Genomic DNA, 13,950 nt, shown 5'->3' with positions numbered 1-13,950 from the left:
ACATCGCGGGCTTCTCCTGAAGGTAAGTGTCACATAATGGGCTACTATGCGATGGATAGTAGCCCATTATGCTTTACCTTTACAGGGAAACAAAGAGGAAGTAAACCCATCATGGTTTACTTCCTCTTTAAAGCGGAACTGCAGTTTGCTTACATAATTTGCAATAAAAAAATCTTTGCCATTCTGAAGCTTCCCTCCAACCACTTTGCATATTATTTTATATATACTGTGATTCTGTACTGCAACCATTTTAACTGAGGGCAGCTGAAGCTGCTGCCTTTTCACTTCCTAGATTTACACAGACACACAGAGGCACACCTCCAGCTCTGCAGCCCTCATTGGCCCTCTTATGACTTATCCCCCTCCCTTCCTGGTAAACTCTCACGAGAGTAAGAGAGAGAGGTGTGCATGATGTCATAAGCCTAGGCTTTTTACCAGACAACAAACAGGAAGTAGGCTGTGTTAGGTATTTACTATCAGATAAATAAATATTGTTATCTATACTGAACCCTTAGTCGAGCATGCAGCCCAGCAGACCAGGAGAGGGGGGTGGGGGGGTTAAGCAAGAACCCACACTCCTGACCTATACCAGGCCACATGCCCTCAACATGGGGGTTGCTTTGGGGCAGGGGGGGAAAGGGCCTCTTCCCCACAACCTTGGCCAGTGGTTGTGGACATCTGTGGGCGGACGGCTTATGGGGACCCCCCAGATTCCAGCCCCCCATGTGAATGAATAGGGGTAGGGGTAGTCATGTACCCCTACTCATTCACCCAAAAAAGTGTCAAAAATAAATAAAAACACAGACAGTAACGGGGTGATCCCACCCCCTCGTGACATCATCGACCTGGGCCATGCTGGTTTGATAATGTCACAAAGGGGGCGGGTCAGCGGTTACATCATCAGGTGGCCCCGCCCCTTAGTTATTTAAAAACTGTCAGATGGCTGGAGCAGTGGCGACTCATAGATTTTTTCTTGGGAGGGCGGCAAACAACCCCCCTGCCACGGCACCTCAAAGCCCCTTGCCCCGCTCGCTGTCTGCTGGTTGGACATCAAGGAGTGGAGGGGATCGGGGTATCTGCAGACAATAGGCTGCTGCGGGCATCAGCTCCTGTGTCTTCTCCTCCTTGCTTCCGCTGTGCGTCGCCTCCCCTCCTCCTAGGTGTCCAATAGGATCACCTGTCCTTTCAGTCAATCAGGTGATGGGTATCAGACCCGCTTCCTGATTGGCCGGCAGGAGAATCAGTGTTGCAACAGCTAATATTCATAGACCTACTGATTACCAACTATACAGACAGATCACGGATGTGAAAATACGGGTCAATTTGAGAAACAGTGATCACAGGTCAATTTGTTTAAGTATAAATCACACAAATTGCAAACATAAGGGGAATACAAAGGCACTGATTTTCAAGAGCCAACTTCCCTAAACTCGATCCTTGCTAGAAGATTATTAGAAAAATGGGTATGCTTTAAGAGCATATTAACCACTTATGGACCCCCCGCTGCAGTTTTACGTTGGCACTTTGAAGAGGAATACTGTTGTTATGGTAGCAGATAGTTACCATAACCCCAGTATATCCTCTTCTTCAGCGGGTAGTCCGCTACAAGATAAAAGTGGTCTCTGCGGCGGATTCGCTAACAAGATCACTTTTATCGACTGCGGGAGAGGCCCCCCCCTCCCGCCGTTCTCCGGTGCCCTCCGCCGTTTACCGGAGCCGTCAATAGCGGCAGAGGCAATCGGTTTCTTCTCCGTCAGTGGCCTGGAGATGAGTGACCACTGCAGGGCGGAAGCGGCGTCATTACGTCACTTCCGCCCATACCTCTTAAAGCAGGGATCCTCAAACTACGGCCCTCCAGCTGTTGTAGAACTACACATCCCATGAGGCTTTGTAACACACTGACATTCACAGACATGACTAGGCATGATGGGAATTGTAGTTCCTGAACAACTGGAGGGCCGTAGTTTGATGTCTACTTAAAGCAACATTTTTTTATTTTTTTGCATTTAAGTCCAAATATGAGATTTGAGGTCTTTTTGACCCCAGATCTCATATTCAAAAGGACCTGTCATGCCTTTTTCCTTGAATGTTTACATTCCTTGTAATAGAAATAAAAGTGACCCACTTTTTTTTAAAAAAAACTGTTTTAAAACAAATAAAATAAATGAGGAAAACCACCCAATTTTTTTTAAAGCGCCCCACCCCGACGAGCTCGCCCGCAAAAGTGACGGCATACGTGAGTAGCGCCGCATATGGAAACGGTGTTCAAACCACACATGTGAGGTATCACCGTGATCTTTAGAGCGAGAGCAATAATTCTAGCCCTAGACCTCCTCTGTAACTCAAAACATGCAACCTGTAGAATTTTTTAAACGTCGCCTATGGAGATTTTTAAGGGTAAAAGTTTGACGCCATTCCACGAGCGGGCGCAATTTTTAAGCGTGACATGTTGGGTATCAATTTACCCGGCGTAACATTATCTTTCACAATATAAAAAAAGAAATGGGTTAACTTTACTGTTGTCTTATTTTTTTATTCAAAAAAGTGATTTTTTTTTGCCAAAAAAGTGCGCTTTTAAGACAGCTGCGCAAATTTGTTGTAACAAAAAGTATTGCAATGACCGCCACTTTATTCTCTAGGGTGTTAGAAAAAATGTATAATGTTTGGGGGTTCTAAGTAATTTTCTAGCAAAAAAAATTGTTTTTAACTTTAACTGAAAAACAGGCTCAGTCCTTAAATGGTTAAATAAGGGCATTAGCCAGTGCATCCCAATGTGAAATACATTCAAAAGGGCTAAAGCCGCGTACACACAACCATTTTTAATGTCCTAGAAAAAAAAAAAAAATTCGACTTGATTCTTGTCAAGCCTGCCTCACGATCGTGAAAAAAAAAATGCTTGAGCAAAGCGCGGTGATGTACAACACGTACAACGGCACTATAAAGGGGAAGTTCAATTCAGATGGCGCCACCCTTTGGGCTGCTTTTGCTGATTTTGTGTTAGTAAAAGTTTGGTGAGAGACGATTTGCGCTTTTCAGTCTTCATGCTTTTCAGTCTGTTACATCGTGACAAATGTGCCATCTCCATTACAAACTGCCATTTTAAAAATCCTGGGTGACTTAACTCCAATGTAAAAATGCATATAAAGGCAAAGGAAAAGGCCTTCAAAAAATAGAAGGCTGAGGGATCATCATCAGCATTCCAACTATACAAAGAATGCAACAAGAAATGTAAGGGTGCAATCAGGGCAACTAAGATAGAAGAGATGGCGAATGTATTGAATTTATTCTTCTCCTTCACAAGGGAATTGGGGGCTTCAGTAACCAAAACTGCAATGTTTATCCTTGTGACATGTCACAGGAAGCACCCTCATGGCTAACAGAGGACAAAATTAGAATTAGACTTGAAAAACGTAACATTAATTAGTCACCGGGACCACATGGCTTGTACCCGAGGGTCCTTAAGCAATATTTAAAAAAGGGCCAAGTTGCATCCCTGGGAATTACAGACCAGTTAGCCTAACATCAATAGTATGCAAGCTCTTGGAGGGGATGATAAGGGACTATATACAAGATTTTAGCGATGACAACGGTATCATTAGCAGTAATCAGCATGGATTCATGAAAAATCATTCTTCGCCAATCCAATCTATTAAGCTTCTATGAGGCCCCTTCTTACATCTGTGTCCCCATCAGTGGAGCCCTCCTTACATCTATGTCCCCAGCAGCGCAGCCCTTCCTTACATCTGTGTCCCCATCAGCGGAGCCTTCCTTACATCTGTGTCCCCATCAGTGGAGCCCAGGGATGGACTGGCCATTGGGACTACAGGGAGTTTCCCGGTGGGCCGATGGCTCAGTGGGCCGGCTTCAGTGACAGTGGACCGCCGCCCCCCTCCGCTCCTCTGTCTCTCCCTTCCCGCAGCACTCACATCCTCTCCCTCCCCGCAGCGCTCACCTGGGGGGGGACAAAAAAGCAGGGGGGATGACAGAGGAGCATGGGGGAGGGGACAGACAGCTGACTCAACAGCTATGGCCTGGGAGTTTCTCACTTCTGCCTAATCTTGTCCCATAAGGGGGGGCACCGAACATTCTTTGCCCCCGGGTGAAATAATGTCTAGCTTCCCCACTGGTACTGCCTATAAGAGGTACCAGTACCAACCGTTCTACTCTAATAAAGTAGAACAGCTAGTGGCTAGTGAAGGGGGGGGGGAGTTGTCCGGTCGCCATGGGAGAGACCTGTCAAAGTGGGCCGGTCTGGATGAAGTCCAGGGCCAAATTTTTTTTCCCAGTCCAGCCCTGGTGGAGCCCCTCCTTACATCTGTGTCCCCAGCAGCGGAGCCCCTTCTTACATCTGTGTCCCTATCAGTGGAGCCCTCCTTACATCTATGTCCCCAGCAGCGCAGCCCCTCCTTACATCTGTGTCCCCAGCAGAGGAGCCCTTCCTTACATCTGTGTCCCCAGCAGCGGAGCCCCTCCTTACATCTGTCTCCCCATCAGCGGAGCCCTCATTACATCTGTGTCCCCATCAGCAGAGCCCCTCCTTACATCTGTGTCCCCATCAGCGGAGCCCCTTCTTACATCTGTGTCCCCATCAGTGGAGCCCTCCTTACATCTGTGACCCTATCAGCGGAGCCCCTTCTTACATCTGTGTCCCCAATACCCATTCATATAGGGTGGGGGGCTGAGATCTGGGGGTCCCCTTCAAGATTCCGATAAGCCCCCCGCCCGCAGACCCTGACAACCACTGGGCAAGGGTTGTCGGGAAGAGGCTCCTGTCCTCATCAACATGGGGGCAAGGTGCTTTGGGGTGGGGGGGCGCAGATGTTGAGGGCATGCAACCTGGTATGGTTCAGGAGGGCGGCATGCTTGGGCAGCTTGCTCGGATAAGGGTCTGGTATGGATTTTGTGGGAAGCCCCTCCGAATCTATACCAGACCCTGGTATGGAACTGGGGAGGACCCCCACACCGTTTTTTTTTTTTTTTTTCAAATTGTTTTTGCCAGTAATTTTTTTTGCATTCAGCTTTCAGTGGTGAACCCCGCTGATAGCTGATGACTCATCGGTTGCTAAGGACGCGGCGGCCGGATTAGCAACCAGCTATATACCGTGGTAAAATAAAAAAATGCAAAACACATGCAAAATGCACCACTTGCACTTTGCTTCATTGAAGTCTATTAGCCGCAAATCACAGGGGAAAAAGCCCCCGACCCTTTCCAAAAATGTTCCAGCCGCAAAACGCATAGATGTGAACTAACATCTCAGGAAACCATGTTAAATGGACTGTAGGGCATTTATGCAAACTGAAAAACGCACTAAAAAAAGCATAGGTGTGAACTTAGGGTAAGTCAGTAATGGGGAAAAGATCAGATGCAGAAAGACCAGAGGCAATACTGTTAAATACTCTGTTGCCCTCTTTTTTTTTTAACACAGTTTTTAGTACAAGCACTTTAATTCTTCGGTTAAGTTGTATGCTTGACCCTTATATTATATTTTTTTATACTATATAATGCCTACTGGATTTTAATTCCTGCACGCTTATTAATTTGTAGAACAGATCCAATTAGAATGAAACATCCCGCAGGATTGTAAACTTGTCACATATAAAAAGAAACCAATGTTTAGAGAAATATGGAGGCTACCTTCATTTGTCTATCCTGAAAACTCTAGATGTCATGCTTATATAATAGATTCAAAACTCTCCTTAAAGCGGAGGTTCCACCGTTTTTTTTTTAAAGCCAGCAGCTACAAATACGGCAGCTGCTGACTTTTAAAAAATGGACACTTACCTGTCCAGCGTGCCCGCGATGTCAGCAGTCGAGGCTGAGCAATCGCTCGGTCCTCGGCTGCTTCCGCCACCATCCTCGGTGAGGGAATCAGGAAGTGAAGCCTTGCGGCTTCACTGCCCGATTCCCTACTGAGCATATGTGAGGATCGCGGTGCGCCGTCACTGGTCCCCGCTTTCTCCTGGGAACAGTGTTTCTCCGAAGACAGAGGGGGGGGGGGTGACATGATAGGCTGGATTCCCCGTGGGGATCAGAACCCGGAAGTGGTGCAAATATCTGTCTCAGACAGGTATCTACACCCCCCTCCCCCCTTAAAGGTGCCAAATGTGACACCGGAGGGGGGGAGGGATCCAAAAAGCGGAGGCTCACTTTTTGCGTGAACCTCCGCTTTAAGCCCAGGTTCACACTAAGCAGGAATTAAGCCGTGCGAGTTCAGCTGAACTTGCACAATTTCACTCCCACTTGTCAGTCCTGATTTTGGCCACGATTTTAGAGACATCTGTGCAGATGTCAATGTAAATCGTGGCCCGAAATCGCAAAAAGTAGTACAGAAACTACTTTTTGAAATCAGTGCAGCGCCGCAGATGCAGCGTTGTAACGATTAGGACGGTGCCATTGCCGGCAAATGCCGCCAATTTGACATGTCAAGTCGCATGTCAAATCATACCAATGTGAACCAGGGCTAACTCAAACAAAAACTTGTTTCTACACTTCCTTAACACACCGATGCCTATGAGGTCCCTTACTTGTGTCTACTCCTCAGCTTCCTCCAGGTGCTGGCCTTTGGACGTCTTGATTGGCTGGTACAAGATGACATCAATCCTGCGCACTGTGCAGAAATGTAATGTACATTCTACAGATAACTTCAAACAGGCAGGTAGGTTTATTTTATTGCAGAAGCGACATTGGATTTCGCTACTGTAATAAAGAGCCTGCCTGCTCACAGTTTTTTTTTATATTAGCACTAGGGATGAGCCGAACACCCCCGCGTGTTTGCACCAGAACCTTCGAACGGACCAAACGTTCGCGTGAACATTTAGAACCCCATTGACGTCTATAGGACTCGAACGTTCGAATTCAAATGTGCTCATTTTAAAGCCCAATATGCAAGTTATTGTCGAAAAACGTCTTTGGGAACCCGGGTCTTGCCCCAGGGAACATGTGTCAATAGAAAAAAAAGTTTTAAAAACTGTAGTTTTTTCTGGAGCAGCGATTTTAATGATGCTTAAAGTGAAAAAAAAGGAAAAATTCCCTTAAATATCGTACCTGCTGGGTGTCTGTAGTATGCCTGTGAGGTGGCACGTGTTTAGAACTGTCCCTGCACAAAATGAGATTACTATAAGAAAAAAGTAATTTAATACTGCTTGCGGCTTTAATGTAATGTTTGGTCCCTGCAATATGGATAAAAATCACTGAAAAAAATAGCATGGGTTTCCCCGCCCCCACTCCCCCCAAGTCATTACAAGACCCTTTGGCCCTATATACTTTGAACAGCAGTATACAGGCGGTGCAAACAAGACAAGGACTGTAGGTTTGTTGTTAAGTAGAATCTGAACCATGTCATACTTTGCTGCTGCATATTGAACAATTTCCTGAAAAGACCCTCAACAAACTACATGACACTTGTGCCTGATGAGGTCATTGATGTTCCAGTGGCGGCCCGTGAGCCGGGCCATACAGGCTTGGCCCCCCAAAGCGCACGTGCTGTGCGGCAACAATATGTTGATTATTTTTTTGGGAAAGAAAAATTCTAGAAAAAAGGGGGGTTGCCATCCGGGGCCCCCTTTGAACAAATTCTGTGAAGAACTGCTGTTCTCTGAAGGCCTCCATTATTTCTGCAAGTCAAAATTAAGCAAACAAAGCTAATGTCAGTCAAGCCACTACTACTTTTTTTTTCCAAATTTTCTTTTATTGATTTTTTTCCAGACATAACAATAAATATACATAAAATCAACATACAGACTTACAACATAGTGGTCTCAATAGGTACCTCTTATACCAAAAAAAAAAAAAAAAAAAAAAAAAAAGGAGAAGAAGGCTTCGTCTGTCACTAGTGCTACAGGGTTACTCACTTCGAACTTGCCCCATCTCTAATTTTCCCTTTAAGATTTAGTTTCCCTGGGGGGGGGGTCCTGGGGGTAGAACTCAAACCCCCCTAGCGGTGGGGGGGATGGAGGCCACAGGGTTCAGGGCGAGGGAAAAGAGGAGGAGAGAGGAGAAAAAAAAAAAAAAAAAAAAAAAAAACACAAAAAACAACAATTTAATCCAGGAGTAATAGATTCTCCCTATTGTGTATGTACAAAGTGAAGGGTCAACAATTTTAAAACATGGGGGAAGATCTCCCCTATTGTGCAAATTTTATTATTATTTTAATATTATAAACGTGCAAAAACCTCACAAAAAAAAAAAAAAAAAAAAAAAAAGAAACAAATAAATTAAAATCGGGTGAAGATTCACCTCTGTTGTGTATAATCTTATTATTGCTAACGTTATAAGGTGCTATCATATTCCTAACCAAAAAAAAGACAAAAGGTTTAATATAAGGGGGAAAAAACCCCCTACTGTGCATATATTATCATTATTTTTATATTATTTACGTGCAAAAGCCCACCTCACCGACAAAAAAGATTGAAGAGAGAAAAAAAAAAAAAAAAAAAAAAAAGGAAAAATTAAAAAGATGAGTAAGAAGGGGAGCATAGTCCCCTATATTATAAAAAGTGAAAGAAGAAGAAATTATTATGGGGGAAACAGTTCCCCTTATTGTGTATAGTGCAAATAAGAAGAGAAAAAAAAAAAAAAAATAATAAAAAAAAAAAAGGAAGGGGGGGTCGGGAGGACACATAAGTCCCGACCACCCTCCCCCTCTATTCCTCTCCCCCCCCACCCACACCGTCGCCTCCCAACCCCCTGTATTCCCTCCATCCCCTCCAAATCTTCTCGTATCTTGGCCTGGATTCAACCTGAAAGGACCACAATTCCTCCATCATTCTAATTGTGTCAATTTCCTGGCACCATTCTCCTATCGTGGGCACTTCTTTTTTCTTCCAATTCCTAGGTATTAGTGCCTTGGCTCCGTTCAATAAGAACGGAACCAGGGACCCTCTATACTTTTTCCTGGATAGGCTCGTAACATGAAACAGACATTCCCAGGGATCATATTTTATCTCATATCCGCTTATTTTTTTAATCAACACCAATATCTCCCTCCAGTATACCTGTATCAAGGGACACTGCCACCATATGTGAGCATGGGTTCCCTCCAGCCCACACTCTCTCCAGCATAGAGGGGAGGCCTCGCTATCCATTCTATGTAATTTCACTGGGACATAATACCATCTAGTGAGTAATTTATAATTGGTTTCTTTTACTTTTGCATCCATCGATGTAGTATGGACATAATCAAAAACCTGTCTCTTTTTATTATTAGATATGGTTTGGTTCAGTTCTCTTTCCCAGCTTTCTATCATATTCAGTCCGCCCAGTTCTTTCTTGGTTTTCAACACCTTGTAAACACTTGATATTCCCTGCCTTCCCATTCCTCCTTGGGTCATATATTTTTCCCATTGATTTAGTTCATTCATAGCTCTCAGGGGTTTTGGCAAAGTGTTTACAAAGTGTTGAATTTGTCTGTGCCTCCACCCGTCTCCCGGGGACAGTCCATATCTTTCTTGAAGTTCATCCACCGTACATAGTTCATTACCCTTTATTACATCCTTCAATTTCAAAGTGTCCGAGGTCGCCCATCTCAGGTACATCCCTCCTCCCTTACCAGGTGGGAAGAAATCTGTACCCGTGAGTGGCAGCAGCGGACTATTAAAAAGCCATTTTTTAATCATACAGACCTTGTCCCATATTCTGAGAGTTTCTTTTGTTATTTCAGGAGTATCACTGGGCAGACCTCTATATTGCTTCGGTACCCATATTACATTTCCCAGACCTTTCTTACTTAAACTTTCTTCAACTTCCACCCACTTTTTTTTTACGGCCTCCCTCACCCTGCCCCCAGTCTATGATCCTCCTTAATATGGCCGCCTCATAATACCTTTTGAAGTCCGGCAACTGTATTCCTCCTTCCTCTTTACATCTACTCAGGGTCTCTGCCGCTATACGAGACTTTTTCCCCTTCCATATGAAGCCTCTTATTATCCTTTCCAGGACTTTAAAAAATATTTCCGGAATTTTTATCGGGAGTGTTTGGAAAATATATAAAACTTTGGGCAAAATCATCATCTTTATAGTATTAATCCTTCCCCACCATGATACTCTTTCTATACTATATGCTTTTAATTCTGATTTGACTTTGTTCAATATTAGTATATAGTTATCTTCATAGAGGTATCTTTCTGAGCTAGATAAAAAAATACCCAGATATTTCATCCTCCTCTGCTTCCATTTAAATGGATATAGGGCCTCAAGTTCCCTTCGCTCTTGCGGGCTTAAAGATACGCTCATTATCTCTGTTTTTTCTTTATTGATTTTGAGATTCGAGATCTCACCATATCGTTCATATTCTGACATTATCCTAGGTAATGTCGCCCTAGGATTAGATACATAAAGCATCATGTCGTCCGCGAATGCAGAAATCTTGTGCTCCCTTCTCCCAAGTTTTATCCCCTCTATTTCCTGGTTCATCCGTATTGTTTCTAATAACGGCTCTAAGGATAAAACGAATAAGAGGGGCGATAGCGGGCACCCCTGTCGGGTCCCATTAAAAAGTGGGAAACTGTCCGACAGGGTTCCATTCACCCTCACCTGTGCCGAGGGATTTGAGTACAGAGCCCCTATCCACCTAAGCATGCTCGGGCCAAATCCTAGATGGGACAGATTTGCTAGCATAAATTCCCAGTCCAACCTGTCAAACGCCTTTTCGGCATCTAAGGACAGGAATACTACTGGTTCTTTATTCTTTTTGGCTTTCTGTATCAGAAATATTACCCTTAGGATATTTTCTCTCGTTTCTCTCCCGGGTATGAACCCTGCCTGGTCATTTTCTATCAAACCATCCAGGAGCGGTCTTATTCTCTCTGCAAGGATCTTTGAATAAATTTTTATGTCCACATTTATCAAAGATATGGGCCTATAGCTGGCACATAAGGATGGGTCCTTATCCTCCTTCGCTATCAGAGTTATGTGGGCATTCAGAGCCTCCTTCCGCATTACCAGACCCTCCCCTATAGAATTCATATATTTCTGGAAAAATGGCACTAATGTCTCCCCAAATCTCTTATAATATAGTGACGTGTACCCGTCAGGGCCCGGGCTCTTTCCCATTTTAAGGTTCCTGATCGTTTGGCTTATTTCCTCTTTTGTTATTTCTTTCTCTAAATTGTTTATTACCTCCTCAGCCAGGTCCGGGGTCTTGATCTTTTCTAAATATTGTTTAATTTTTTCCCTTTTATCCTGGACTGCCATTTCCCCTTGCCCTTTGTTAACATTATATAAAATTTGGTAATAATCATAGAATATTTTACTTATCTCCCTAGTGGAGTGTCTCATATCTCCGTTTCTATCTTTTATTTTCAGGATAGGGTTCTGTGCATTTCTCGGTTTTATAGTCCTTGCTAACAGTCTCCCCGGTTTATTCCCCAGGGCATAAAATTTGTTGTTCATATTATTGAATATCCATTTCGTTTCCTGTTCCAGAAGGTCACGGAGATCTTCTCTCTTCCTAGTTAATACCCTTAGAACCTGCTCTTCATGTAATTCTTTATGTTTCTGTTCAAGGGCCTGAATTTCTTCTAATAGTATTTGTTTTCGCGCCTGCCTGATCTTCTTCCTCTTGGCTTTTTCTGCTATCAACCTCCCTCTTATAAATACCTTATGCGTTTCCCATAGCGTAGATGGAGCAATATTTTCAATATTATTTTCTTTAAAGAATATCACCATATCCTTTTCCAGATCATCGGCTGTTCCAGTATTATTTATAAGGGATTCATCTAATCTCCACACTCTCGATCCAGCCGGGATCTCCCCTAAGTCCAGGGACATCACCACTGGGGCATGGTCGGACAGCGTTATCGATTTTATTTCTATCCCTATCAGTCCTTCAAGCAGCCGATGATCTAGCAGGACATGGTCAATTCTTGAATATGACACATGTACCGATGAGAAATAAGTAAAATCCCTATCTTTTGGGTGGAAGATTCTCCATGCCTCCACCAGTTGCATCTGATATAATTTATACTTAATCCTTCTGAGATGTTTCCCTTCTGACCTCAATGAGACGGGCTGAGTATCTAATAGTGGGTCGAATACAAAGTTTAGATCCCCTGCAAGAATCACCATACCCTCTCTAAACCCTTCTAGTTTATTCAAAATTTTTCTCAAAAATACCGCCGGCCTTACATTGGGACAATACACATTTACCAATGTGTACTTCATATTCAATAAGGTACCCTTGACAAACAGATATCTCCCATCGGGATCTATTTCTGTGGCTTCTAGGGAGAACCGTATGTCCCTGCTAAACCCTATTGCAGTTCCCTTTGATCTCTTATTAGGAGAGTAACTATGAATCCATATAGGGAATTCCTTTGAATTTAATCTAGTTTTTGATGTTATCTTTAGGTGTGTTTCTTGCAGAAATACTATATTGGCCGCGAGTCTCTTCATCTCCTGTAGTATCTGATACCTCTTACTTGGGCTATTTAACCCTCGCACGTTATACGTGGCGATTTTTAATGTAGCCATTTATTGAAAAAAAAAAAAAAAAAAATTCTTTTCTTTTTAATCCTTTCCCTTCCCTTTTCTTTTCCTTCCCTTCCCTTCCCCAGGAGAGCTCATATCGTACCTCCACAGTATATGAGAGACCCCCGACCCCTTCTTCATATAAAGAGAGACCAAGCCATACTCCTGGCTCGTCATCAGAGTTATTAAAAAAAACATCTTAATCAAAGTGCCTTGAGACCACATGTACAACATATACCCCCCACCCTCTCCCATCCCTCCCCCTGCGCATTGAGCCTCAATGCTATAACTCACTTGGTCTGTGCCCATCCAGGGCCCCTGCCAAGTGAGCCTTTCCTCGGGATGTCTAACATGACCCCCCATTTCCCGGGCCCCGTCAACAGGTACGGCGCCCGGTCCAGGGACGGCATATCAGCTCCAAACTTCCCCCCAAGTGATTTCCATTTGTTCTCTCTCTAGAGACTGGACTAACTGACATCCTTTACCTGAAGGAGAGAAAGGGGATGAACATGAAGCGGGCGACAGTCCCCCCGGATACCTGGAGACCTAAGAACCAGCTACCCTTGTCCCCCATCATCCCACCCCTCCCTCCCCACACCCGAACCCCAGAGAGAGCACCCCACATCGAAATCAGCTTAATTATCTATGCCTTATTCCAGTCCTGTTCCCTCCATCTTCTCCAGGCCGGAGGTCTCTTTTCCCAGTTGTCTATCTGCATAGGTTGAATATTCAGCTTGTTACAGAATTCCTTTATATCTTCCGGGAAGCGGATGACCGCTGAGACCCCCTGACTCTTAACCGACAGACAAGCTGGGAAACCCCATCTGTACGGGATATCCTTTGTCTGTAGATGACTGGTTAATGGCTTCAGTGCCCTTTTCCGTGCTAATGTCTCTTGGGACAAATCCGAGAACACAAGTAATTTAACCCCTTTATATTCCATAGTAGCAGAGTTCCTTGTGCTTTGAGACACCAGTTCTTTTTGGTTATATTCTATGAATCTTACTATAGTGTCCCTTGGTTGGTCCCTGTGTGTATTATATGACTTTTGTATTCTGTGTACCCGTTCGAAGTGCATAGGGGCTGTCATCTCCCTTTTTAGGGCCGTGTTGAAAATCCCTCTCAGCACCTCCCCCAGTTCTATGTCCTTGACTTCCTCTGGGAGGCCTCTTATACGCAAGTTTTTTCTTCTACTGCGGTTCTCTTGGTCCTCTAATTTATAGCGAGCATTTCTTATTTCTGACCAGTCCATATCAGCTCTATCTCTCAATTCCCTTATAGCATTTTTGTGATCCTCCAGTTGTTCCTCTATCCCCTCCACTCTATGTAACACACTCTGTATATCTCTTCTTGTTGCTCCCATTTCCCCCTTGATGGTTCTTTCTAAGCGTAATATCATTTCTGTCATGTCCATCATGTCCTGCTTAGTTGGGGGGGCTTGGGTATCTTCCGGGGAGGTGTCGAAATGCAGGCTGGGTTGTTTT

This window comes from Rana temporaria, chromosome 1, assembly GCF_905171775.1.
Source record: "Rana temporaria chromosome 1, aRanTem1.1, whole genome shotgun sequence".
In the NCBI taxonomy this organism is placed as follows: Eukaryota; Metazoa; Chordata; class Amphibia; order Anura; family Ranidae; genus Rana; species Rana temporaria.
Note: the sequence above shows the minus strand (reverse complement) of the source record.